We start from the raw sequence: 12,928 nt of genomic DNA on the forward strand, positions 1-12,928 counted from the left end.
TATCCTGTTTACCCAATGTTTAAATGTGTTTATTTTGCTACCAAAAAAAAAAAAAAAAAAAAGCCTTTTGGAAAGTCTTTGACTCTATCACCTACTAGCTGCCAAGCAGCTGGTCAAGAGAGGCACAATAGTCCAAATAAAATACCAACTTTAGAAGCTATTTTCAGTTAAGAGACTGGACTCGAGAATTCAACATATCTGGAAAGTTTCCCAATAATGGAACAGACGAACTGTCTTTTTTCTCCTGCTTAGCTACAGGCAAAATCTAAAATTATAAAAATAATCATCACCCAAAACTTAACAGATTATGATGCTGAAAATCAAAACAAAACAACAACTGCACTCTTTCCAAATTTTCAGATTTCTCATTATCTAGCATTTGAATAAATTCCTTCCGAATTAAAGCTTAAACTATATTCATGAGTTAAATGGCATTATGTTAGATGTATATAGACTTACATATGAATTCCTTTCATGAAGAAACATATACTCTCTTAAGCAGGTTTCCCTACCTTTATCTAATGTTTTCCCATTTTATTCTAAGTGGAGGCCTATCTTAATCTCTGCATTGTTATTGATGTGCGTAGAACATTCACATTTAAAAGAAGTATCTACACATTTGGGCTTAAATCTACCACGTTATTATTGGCTTTCCATGTATCCTTCCTGTTCTTTTTTTGTTCTTTTTCTGCCTCCTTTGGGACTGATTGAATTTTTTACATTACATTTTTTCTCCATTTTTATTAGCTATTATTCTTTATGTTTTAGTGACTGCTACAGAGGTTATATCTCTTTCACTTATCACAAGGTAATTTCAAATATTATATCATTCACTCACATTAAAAGAGCCGTAAAATCTTATACTCCCATTTCTGACCTGTCTTCTCTCCTATTGATGTCAGATGGTTTGTTTCTATGCCTATTATAAACACCAAACATTTGTATTACTTTTTTTATCTTTAAACAGTAAATTACCTTTTAAGTGTTTTTTAAAATTAGGCAAAACTATCTTCTATATTTATACATGTAGCCACCATGTTTGGCACTTTTTATTCCTATGTGTAGAGGCATATTTCATTCTGGTATCTGATATTAATAAAGTCCTTTAATATTTCTTATAATGCAGTACTATAGGCCATAAATTTTCCCAGCTTCTTTTTCTGAAAAACTTTTTACCTTTATTTTTGAAACACAAGTTTTTCTTGGTGTAGAATTCTAGATACTTTTTATCTTCTAGTACATTAAAGTTGCCACTCAATTATTTTTTGACCAGCAAGCTTTCCGACAAGAAGTCTGCTGTTTCATTCTTCTTGTTATTTTGTACATACTATCTGCTGGTTTTTTCAGTCTGACTACCTTTAAGATTCTTCTTCTTTATTAGTGGTTTTGAGCAATTTAATTTGTATGTACCTGGTGGTTGTTTTTTTTTTATTTCTTTTACTTGGGTGGTTGAATTTCTTGGATTTCTGGACTTCTAATTTTTATCAAATTAGGAAGTTTTTCAGCCATTATTTCTTCAAATGTGTTTCTGATATTCCCCTATTGATTATATATATATATATATATGTGTGTGTGTGTGTGTATATATATATATATGTATATATATATGAATGATATTTTCCCATAGGTCATTGATGTCCTGTTCTTTTTGGGGGGCTTCATTCTGGACAGTTTTACTGCTAAATATTCTACAATGTGTAATCAATTAATCACAACCAATAAGATTTTTTTAGATATTGTTTTCATCTAGACATTTCACTTGGGTCTTATATATTCCATTTCTCTTCTCATCATGTTCATGTTTTCTTCTATCTTGTACTTATGAAGATAATTTCAGTAGCTTTTTAAGATCATCATCTGCCATTTCTATTATCGCTGTCATTTTGTTCTGTTTATATTGACTGATTTTTCACCTATTTCTTGAATGCCTAATAAGTTTTTACTGGATGCTGAACATTTTGGGTGCTGAACTTTGTTTATGCCTTGAGATACTGTCGGATGCTGTCATGACATTTCAAGCTAAGTAACTTGGCATCAGTTTGTTCCTTTTTAACTTTGCTCTTAAGACTTGATGATGTGGGTAAAGCACACTAATTAGTCTACAGTTAATTTAAAACTACTAAGGCCTAATCCTTCAGAAGATTCAACTTGATGGCCTGTGTATTAGGAGGTCTTTCCACTTGGTGGCTGGGAACACACATTATTTCCAGCTCTCTGTGAGTGCTGGCCATTGCTCAGGCTTACTGCTGTCTACTTCCAACCTCTCAGCCTTGAGGAATTTCCTCTCAGGCACGTGCAGGTCAGTACCCACTGAAAGACCTTATGTGGATCTTAGGAATTCTGTCTTCTGAGCTCACTGAGGCTGCTGGGCTGCGCTCAGGTTCCTCTCCACATGCTATGGCCTATAAGCTATAAGCTGCAGCAATTATAGAACTCACCGGTTTGTTTTTCTTCTCTCAGTTTTTCCTATGTCCCAATATCTGAAAGTCGTTGCTTCATATATTTTATCCAGTTTTATAGTTGTTCAACTCAGGTGAGTAGATCTGGTAACTGTTACGCATTATGCTCAGAAATATAAGTTCTAGCTTACTAATGACTTTTTCAACTCACTTTATTAAAGTGTTTCTTTTTGTCATTTAAAGTTTTAATCGCTATGCTTTTTATTTTCAGAAGTTATTATTTTTCAAAATGTATTGCTCTTTAGAGTTAGAATGATTTTTGTTTGTTTAGTCTAACTTTTCAAATTCTTTGGTAACTAGGTTTGCTTGGTACTATTGACTTTCACTAATGGTAGCTTGCTTCCTTGCAATTTTGATTGTGTCCTGAATTAATAATCATTTTTCCAAACCAGATTTGTTTTTACCTAACTTAGGAGTCCTATGGTCTAGAAGAGAATTCTGGACCATGTGAGTAATGTAAATTTTTTGTAATTCAAGTTCCATTTCTTTGGTTGCTGAGTTTGATGTCTCTCTTTTAGGTCTTTGGTGATTCTTGGTTGTATGTATTAGGATTTTTTTTTTTTTTGGTTGTTTGTGTGTGCTTTATCTCTTTGCTACTGCCTTTCTCCAGTGATTTGCAGGTTGTGATGGGATGTAACAGATTAGGTGCACCTACAACAGGTCTTCTGAGTATGGGGTGTCTACATTACTGTTTGGTATTCCTAGTCCTTAAGTCAATGACCTCTAGTTTATCCTAACAGCCCGTTTTCAACTCTCGTTAGGAAGACAGAGGTGTTATTATCTGACGCTCCTTTAGTAGTTCCCCCATCACTGACTCTATCACTTACCCCGGGACTCCACTCCATTTATGCTTATTGCATGCCCCAGCCTTGGAAAAAGCATCCCCTTTCACAACAGTATTTCAATGGGCACATTTTGAACCATGGATTCTGTCAAGGCTTTGATCCTTTCTCCCATTCAGAGACTTTTTGAGATTTTAATTGTACTCTGAGGACAGCACTGCTTGTTTTCCAGGATGGTGTTTTTGTGTCTGTATGTTTAAACATGTAAACATATTTTAAAAAGTATATAATAATGTGCAAACATTGCAAAATATATATGTAATATATGTGTATGCATGTGTGTAAACATACATATATTGATATATAAATATATGTAAATATATGTATAAACATGTATATTTACACATATTTTTATATAAATATATATTTACACATATTTTTGTATAAATATATGTATATTTACACATATTTTTGTATAAATATATGTATATTTACATATTTTTGTATAAATATATGTATATTTACACATATTTTTGTATAAATATATGTATATTTACACATATTTTTATATATGTATATTTACACATATTTTTATATATGTATATTTACACATATTTTTATATATGTATATTTACACATATTTTTATATATGTATATTTACACATATTTTTATATAAATATATGTATATTTACACATATTTTTATTCTTATATATGAATAGGTATAAATATACATATAAATTTTTATATATATTATTTGTTATTTAATAGGCATGTTGGAAAACAAAGCTTTGGGCATATACTCAACCCAAGATATATATATTTTTTTCTTTGAGACAGAGTCTTGCTTTGTTGCCCAGGCTAGAATGTAGTGGTGCGATCTCAGCTCACTGCAGAGCTTCCGGGTTCAAGCAATTCTCCTGCCTCAGCCTCCCAAGTAGCTGGGATTACAGGTGCATGGCCACCATGCCTGGCTAATTTTTGTATTTTTTTTAGTAAAGACGGGGTTTCACCATTTTGGCCAGTCTGGTCCCGAAATCCTGACCTCAGGTGATCCATCCGCCTCAGCCTCCCAAAGTGCTGGGATTACAGGCATGAGCCACTGCACCCGGCCACAATCCAAGATCTTGATACAGCCTTCCAACAATAATTTTCTATCAAAAGATATTCAAATGACTCTGGTGACTTGGGCAGTTAGACTTTCTTAAGTGGGAAATGTGTCCCAGTATTTATAAATTGTAATTATGCTTCTATGTTTGGAGCAGGATAGGTTATTGGTTGTTTTTAAGTTTTTTTCTTTTTTCCCCTGTAATTTCCCTCCTTCCTAAGAAGATAAATAAGAAACTCTGCTCTTTTGCCCTGGGAGTGGTTTGTACTACAGGACTGAAAACAAAATCTGCCCAGAAACAATGAATCTACATCCCCTGTGAAAGTCTAAATCCATTCTAGGATCAGGCTAACAATTTTAGAGAGGTAAGAAAAAGAGGCCAATACCTTTCAAATCAGAAAGGAGAGAGATGTAAGAGAGACTAGCCTAAGGCTGGGGATGGGAGAGGAAATGTGTGGGTTCTGTGTTATCAGAAAGAAAATCCCATCTTAGAAAGCACAGTACCTTTGCAGCAGAGTGGGAAGATTCCCATTTTTCCAGTTGGCACAAATCTTGACCAACTAAGAGCAGAGGACCAACTTAATTTCTTAACCAACTAAGAGAGAGTGAGAGGAGTAAGCTAAGCACCCATCCTACTGATTCTTTTTATGTGTCTTGGCTTAGATGTACAGCATGCACATGTAGTAGATTGTGTTTATCGCTGCAGTCCCACCAGCTCTGTCATCAAAGAAACTGTCTTAAGTAGGGTGTAAGGTGTTGATTGTTAAACTGGTGTCCAGTGGAACTGCTATGTAGTCATTGCTCATGCTTTTATTGCCTTCATCGGTATTTTAAGAGGAAATTTAGAGAGGCTGCATTAGAAACTGCTAGCATTATACAATCTTAACCCAGAAATCCATTTTGAAAATCTTACCATATAATCATTTATGTTATTCCTTTACTAAAAACAATATAAGCTTACTCATTTAGCAAATAGTGTCCCAATTATTGCACCCTGAGGATTTTAATGTATAGTGGTGACAGTGATGACACAGAGGAGCTAATGTTATTAAGAGAAGAGTTTTATTAATTACATTTCCCAAGACAAAGGGGCATGCTGGGCACATGGAAAACACCAGGTTTGAGACAGGAGACAGAAGCAGAGGCAGAAGCTAACCTAGGGGAAAGCTTAGGCAAGAGCCTATATTGGAATTTCTACAGGAAGGCAAGTGGGGAGCGGGGTAGGGCAGGGCAGACTGTTCAGGGCTCGCTAGTTTGAGTAACTCTGGTGTGCTTTGGGCTAGAGTGGGGACTCTAGTTGCTTGGTGCCAGGATTGTTTTAGGGCAGGGAAAATGTGTTGGTTTGGTGTGTGAGATTAGATAAGGATGTGGTTGGGGATATAGACTCCTGGAGATCGGTTGGTTTGTATATGAACCACATTCTCCCAGCTGAGCCCTTTGCTATCTCAGAATTGGCTAGCCCTGGGAGAAGAAGCCTTTCCAAGGCCAGCAAGCTTTTTAAGATACCCAAACATCACAGAACATAGCAAATAAAAAATATGATCAAGAGAAGTAGAAATAGAAAGGTGTATTTATTAGCTCTTGAGACATAACTTGGTGATTAAGAAATATTCCAAAAAGATGGAAAACAGAAGTAAGCTTAGATCATTATAATAATTAGTATCTAATAGTTTTTTCTCCAACATTACTTGGTTATAAACCAAACACTATTTACTATGCTTCCCATAAGAAAAATTTTTAATATACTAAGAACAGTTTGAATTTTATGCTATGATAAAGATATATTAGATATAAATTAAGTCTTTGACTTAATATTAACACTAGAGAAAAGTAAAATGAAAAGCTAGCATGATTATACTCATGAGCATTCCAGTTGAAGAGACCTGGAAATGAGCAGGAGAAACATTAAATTATGCAAATATTTCTTAGAAAGGCATATATTTTTGTAATATTTATAGAAGTTTGGTGTTTATAAACACCAAACTTTAAAAGGCCCAAAGATAATAAATAAAAATTGTTAAATAAAAGGCCAGGATATACTAAATCTCTCAGGAGATGATAGTTTTTAATGGCAGTAAAAGTAAAACTTCATTAGTAAAGTTTATTTAGTAACTACAAAATAAGTAGCACATATAAGAACCAGCATTTTATTCTCCTATAAATGAAGTAGATTATATTCCTACTTATTGTTTAAGGAAGAAGAGGAAAAAAGTTCCACCTCTCTGTTAATACTCTGATAGCTTTGGGAAGAAATTCTTACCAATTCCAAGTTTGAGACCCATTCACTTACCACCATAAATTCACCTTTAAACAACTAAGGAAAAAAATTTAAAACCTTGTGTAGGACAGAATCTATTTCAGCATTTCAGAAATCAAGATAAAAGTGGCTGTGAATGCAGGAAAAAGAGGAAGAATTTAAAGGAATTGCTAGAGATTTTGGATAGAATTAACCAAACTGAGGCGAACAGAGCTGTTAAAAAGGCATGCAGAATTGCATGGGATGTAGTCACAGCAGACAGTTGATTCCCTTTGTAAGATTTCTAAGCCATTACTGGAAACATTTAAATTCTGTACCAATTAATAATTTTAGAATGATCTAGATCAGATCATGTTAATATGTAAAAATAGTTCTTTCAAGCCAAACCTTTCTATCAATTCTCCTTCATGATATAACTCTTAAGCCATGGGTAAGGTTATCACATAAGTATTTAGATCTTCAAAATCTCTACTGTCTGAATTATAACTTTAAAGCCTACTAAACAATATAAGTATTCATGTGGTTCTTTTGGCTAATGGAATTGCAACAAAACTGCTATCCCAAAATCACATCATTTACACCAAAGAATATAAACTGGAATGACTACAGGGGACCAACAGAAAACATAAAAGTATGACTAGGACAAAAGCTGCTGAACCATTTCTGTGTCTACCAAACATAACATTCACTTGGCTGCACTACAGAGCCCAACCCAAAAACTCCCAGGACCACTGGCCATCAGCTCACAACCTCCACTTTGCAAGCCACCACCACCATGGATGCTACAAGGAAGGTTGATGTCAATAAGCAATCCTTCATCCCAAGAGGTATACAATCTGAAAGAGTCAATAATGAGATTTCTAATTTAGGGTCTCTGATTCAGAATGTCACATGTCACATAAAGTAATGATGAAGGAACATGTGAGGATATTCACATATTTTTATTTAATTGGCTTCTTTATTTAACCATATTTAATAAGAATCTTGAATTAGCCTTTCAAACCTCTGCTTTCACCAGTAGCAGTGAATTGACTGAATTGTATTATCCTTTGAATAGATAAGCCTTAAAACAAGAACAATTCAAGAGTCAAAAAATATAATCTACTGCATTAAGAGCATTTATGACTGCAGTTAATGAAATGTAAAAACATTACTGCAATTGGAAAGCATTACCAATCTACAGTATTTTTAAGTTAACATTAATTCACTCAATAAATACTATTTTAGTACCTGCTATATGCCAGATATTTGTTCTGAGTGCTGCAAAATCAAAATTGAGTAAGAACTCATTGAGAAGCACACTGAATGAGTTTATAAATTCAACTATTTGTATTGTAAAAAAATACTAGTAAAAATAAGCTCATATGCAATCAAATTAGGTAAGTTTTGTAAAGAATCATCAGCAACTGTGTTTCTTCATTATCCTCTCACAAACCATGTCAAACCTTAGGCCTACAAAACATAATCCCCTTTTGCTCATTTTCTGATTTTTAAAAGAAATAACAGTACCCATCCTGAATGCTTTGTATTTTATCGTAGGAAAAAAAGTAAGTTAGTGAATATAATAGCACTTCAAAAAGAACAAAATGCTATATAAATTTCTTACATCCCTTAGAGACAACCAACAGCCATGTTATCATGGCTATTTCTACTGTGGTTGGTCATGATGAAGAAATATAAAAAATGTTTTGTATATCTAAGAACAGCAGTATTAAGTTGAAAATAATATTAACATTTAAATGGTAATCTAGAATATATCCCAATTCATAATATGGCAAGTTATGATGCAATTTTAAAATAATTCATTGTCACATTGGCTTTAATACTTCCTAAATGCCTCAAAGAACAATGACTACTAGATGACCTTGTTAATTCCTAGGGCAAAACATACAAAATTAAACATTGTAGGGATATAGATGCTGCCTCAAAAAATAACAATAAAAAACATTATAGGGAAAATGAGCATTGCATAATTCCATTAGGGAAACTAAAAAAAAAAAAGTAAAATATTATTTAGATACAAATCTCGTACAAGAATTCACAAAATAGAATATTACAGAACAGTAAAATAAGAAGCTAAGAAGATAATGTTATTCTCTTTAAATTACATGCTTTACCCTGATGTGACTACTAAGTTCAGTTTGCAAAAAATTTAAGTGAAAATTTTTCAGTAAGTGTAGAAATGACTTTTTTTTAGTCAGTAACCATTTTATATTATCATTTGGAGGCAACATGCTTCAGTTTGAAGTATATTTTCCACTCCTCTATTTTTTAACTCTATATTTATATCAATTATGTCACCGTTCTTTTCATCTTATTTTTATAAGCATAATTTATTTTATTTTTAAAATAAACTGGTTTCTTTTCTAAATAACATGTTTATTCACATTTGCATTTTTTTGTTTTTTTTTAATTATTTTAACTGCCATTTTTATTTTCTTATGTCAGTGTAATTCTATATCTTAAACATCCTTAATCATTATTTGACTTTATTAAGAATAGAACTTTAAAAGAGAGAAGCTTTCACAGACTATGTGTATTTATATGCCATTTACTTCTGTAGCAGACAATTTAATGTCTGCTACAAAATGTTTTACTTATAAAATAACTCTTCCATAGGTAGATGGGAAAATAAATCCATAAATTAAGACTCTAAGAACTTTAGACAGAAATGAGAACTTCCACTACCATCCTCATCCCCAAAGTATCACATGTCCTCAATGCACAAGTTGCCATTCTTCAGGGGATTAATTACAGGACACTTCTGAAGTGAGAACTATTTTTGCCAAAGTTTTGCCAAGGTTCACTTACAAATCACAAATGTTTTATTCTTCCTATACCAGTGAAGAATACAGCAAAAACTAATGGAAAAAACCTGACTGCATATAGTTTTAAATTATACCTTAGAGAAAGCATGGGAATATCCCTGAGCCCATCTCACCAATAAAGATAGACTAACTTCCCTGTGGTAGTTATATTCATAATTGCCCAAACTTGGAAGCAGCAAAGATGTCCCTTAGTGGGTAAATGGGTCAATAAACTGTGGTTCATCTAGACAATTGACTATTATTCAGCACTTAAAATAAATAAGTGATCAAGCCATGAAAAAACATGCAGGCACCTAAATGCATATTACTGAGTGAAAGACGCCAATCTGAAAAGACTACATACTGTATGATTCTACAACATTCTGGAAAAGGCATAACTACAGAGACAGTAAAAAAATCAGTGGTTGTCAGGGGCTAAGCAGGAGGGAGGGTGAATAGGTGGAGCACAGAACTTTCAGGGCAGTGGACTATTCTGTATGATACTATAATGGTAGATACATGTCAATGTATATTTGTCTAAACCCATAGAATGTACAACAAGAGTTAACCCTAATGTGAACTATGGGCTCTGGGTGATAATGATGTGTCAATGTGGGCTCATCATCCGTAATAAACGTACCACTCTGCTGAAGGATGTTGAAAATGTGAGAGGCTATGAATATGTAGGGATAGGAAGTATCTTTATCTGCTCAATTTTGCGGTGAACCTAAAACTGCTCTAAAAAATAAAGTCTATAAAAAAAATACTCTGGGCTGGAGAAAGGAGGAGAAGAAAATGATAAACATTGTAAGGTCTCCCCAAAAGATGGCCTTATTCCTTCATCCCTAGGGAAACAACCTCTAGGGAATTTCAGAATCAGAGAAAAGATGCCCAGTTCCTGCTCCCATTGAAGCCCAGGAAGACAACAAGATTCCCTTCATTCTAGGGAGAAAAGCATGTTATCTTTAGTCAAAGATGTCTGAGCTCTTCTGGGTTCCCTGTAGCCACAGGGTGGTACAAGAGGGCACTTTTCTTACATCCCTTAGAGACAACAAACAGTCCTAAAGTCGTCTTGCCAGCACACAAAAAGGAGTGATATCACCAGACAAAAATGAGATGTCATGTGTCTCAGATGTTTGGAGTGGATACAAATATCACTGAGAATATGGAGAGATGATGACAAAGGACCAGACGTCACAGTCCTCTGAAGCCTGTATTCTACATAAAACTGCAAGAAGAGTCATGTGGGGAGAAACTACAAATGGATCTAAAAATCTCAACTTGAATAAGAAAACCTTAAGTTAATAGAAAAAAGTAAAAATAGAACATTAATATTTACCTCATTTAGCTGGTGGAAGGATAAAAATATGTAAATGTGGGGAAAAAAACTCATGGTTGAAATGGATTTGTCAGAGGCTACTTCAGTTTTTCTAAAAGTAATGTTTCCATTAAATGAAGAATTCGCACAATATTTAGAGAGAAAATTTAATTATACCAGACTGTTAAATTCCTGTTTTTCACAGTTCAAAATGCCATTTTGTAATAAAGATATTTTACAAATTCTGTGGTTAAAATATTCCACGTTTTGTGATTAAGCCTCAAATTTAGAAACATTGTAGTCAATGAGCTTCGTAGAAAAGTCATTTCTTTTTCTCACTGAATTTTAGGAAATATTTGGGAAAAATATGTAACTGTAACAATCAAATGTAGCACATTCAGAGCTATAGTCTTCTGTAAGGGCTTGCCTGGACTTGCTAGGCTCTGATCTCACCTGGGTTTCATTGTTCTTTTTGACTCAAAGGAATGTAAATATTCTCTAACCTTCTAGTCCTTACCTTGAAAAATAACACAGCATTTACATATTCCCAAGTACTTCTGTAACCAAATCCACTCTCTCCTCTTTGTATAAGGCTTCTTGTCACTAAATTATGACTTATAGCCAAGGCATCAAAGTTTAAAGTCTATATTTTGTCATTGATTTGTACAAAGTGGTTAATACCAGCCAAAAATAAATCTTAATGAATTTTGAGTCATTATTATCATTGCTTCAATGATATCAATGCCTTTTAGTGGATTCTGAGGGGAGAAAAGGCAATAGAAAAAAATGAACAGATTAAAGTACTATTAAAATATCAGTCAATTATTAATTGATCAGTCTATAATTTGTTCCCTGTAATATAAAGTATTTGGAATAGAACACCTTAAGATTTATTCAGGTGCAGATGTTTCAAGATTACATAATTTGACTATCAGATGGTTCTAGTCATAATCGTAAATACAATCAAATTATGGTGAAAATGAAAGAATTTTTTTTGGCATCCGGAGGAATATAAAAAATAAAGTTGGCTATAAAAATAACTAGTCAGAAGAATTTCTATGACTATGGAAGCAAATCTTTTTAGTCCTTATGTAAATTTAATTTCCTTCTGGCTTTCTTCTAATAATGGGAAATTTATATGCATTTGCAAATAGAATATTGGTATGCTTCATTGACATTTAATGAGGTCTAACATGGTCACACTGTGCACTTCTACAATCATTTCTGCCTCTACATGATACTAATTGGATCTTTTCCAAAACACATTAGGCCATTTATGCTATTTGTTGTCTTAAAATGTTCCACTGCCAATTATCTCCAAAAATTTGCTCCAGAGTTTGCTTCTGATTACAGCCATTAAATGTACTTTAACATTTTAACTTTTCAGTAAAAGAGAAGGTCCTTGTTTTGCTATAAAATTTTCCAATTGCAAATCCCTTCACAAAGTTAAAAAAATTGATTATAAATAAATCCATTTATAATTTCTTTCTTGTCCTAAGCAAAATAAAACTCAGGAGGCTGCAGAAATCATGCTGTGACTCTGAGGAGACAAACATGAGAAGCAGAGTTGGGGATTGAGGTGAAAAAGAATTCTAAATATTTAGAAACAGCTGCTATTTAATATCTCAAGAGATGTTATTTTGATATACAAATGTATTTTCTGAAGCAGCAGAATCTGAGTACTAAAGTCACACTGTCTGGGACTGAATTCTGTTTTCACCACTTTTTATACATACAGTAAAAGCTCTCTGATTAATATCCATTTTTCTCTTTAGGATTTTGCCACGTTTTGATTCATGAGCAGAAACCAAACTATAAATAGCAGGATGCAAATTTTGTTTCAAAATATATAATATGTAGTCTTATAGACTGTAAATATGTACACTCATCTCTTTCATTATTATTTGGCTAGCTGACAATAGGTAGACACAATCACAGTTTTATCCTTATTACTATTCTCACAAGTTTTAGTCACACCCACTAATAGAATACTTTCAGCTATTAAGGCTGTAACTGTTGATCCCTTTATCTGTCAATCAATATTTGGCTTCATCTACATATATGGTAAGACCATTATTTTAAAAAGTGAGGATGGCTGTCATGAGAATATTGGAGTCTTACTTGCCTACACTCAGAACCAGAACTCTCTCCACTGGGAAATGTCACCATAGAAGATCAGTTGGCTGCAAAATTATTGT

At 33.3% G+C, this 12,928-nt stretch overlaps 1 long non-coding RNA gene across 4 annotated transcripts in view; it reads right to left on the bottom strand.

The window, feature by feature from the left end:
- Window positions 1-12,928, bottom strand: part of LOC104001824 (uncharacterized) — a 304,895-nt gene that overhangs the window by 290,597 nt on the left and 1,370 nt on the right. The gene's annotated exons all lie outside the window — the stretch shown is intronic.

This window comes from Pan troglodytes, chromosome 14 (assembly GCF_028858775.2).
Source record: "Pan troglodytes isolate AG18354 chromosome 14, NHGRI_mPanTro3-v2.0_pri, whole genome shotgun sequence".
NCBI classification, from domain to species: Eukaryota; Metazoa; Chordata; class Mammalia; order Primates; family Hominidae; genus Pan; species Pan troglodytes.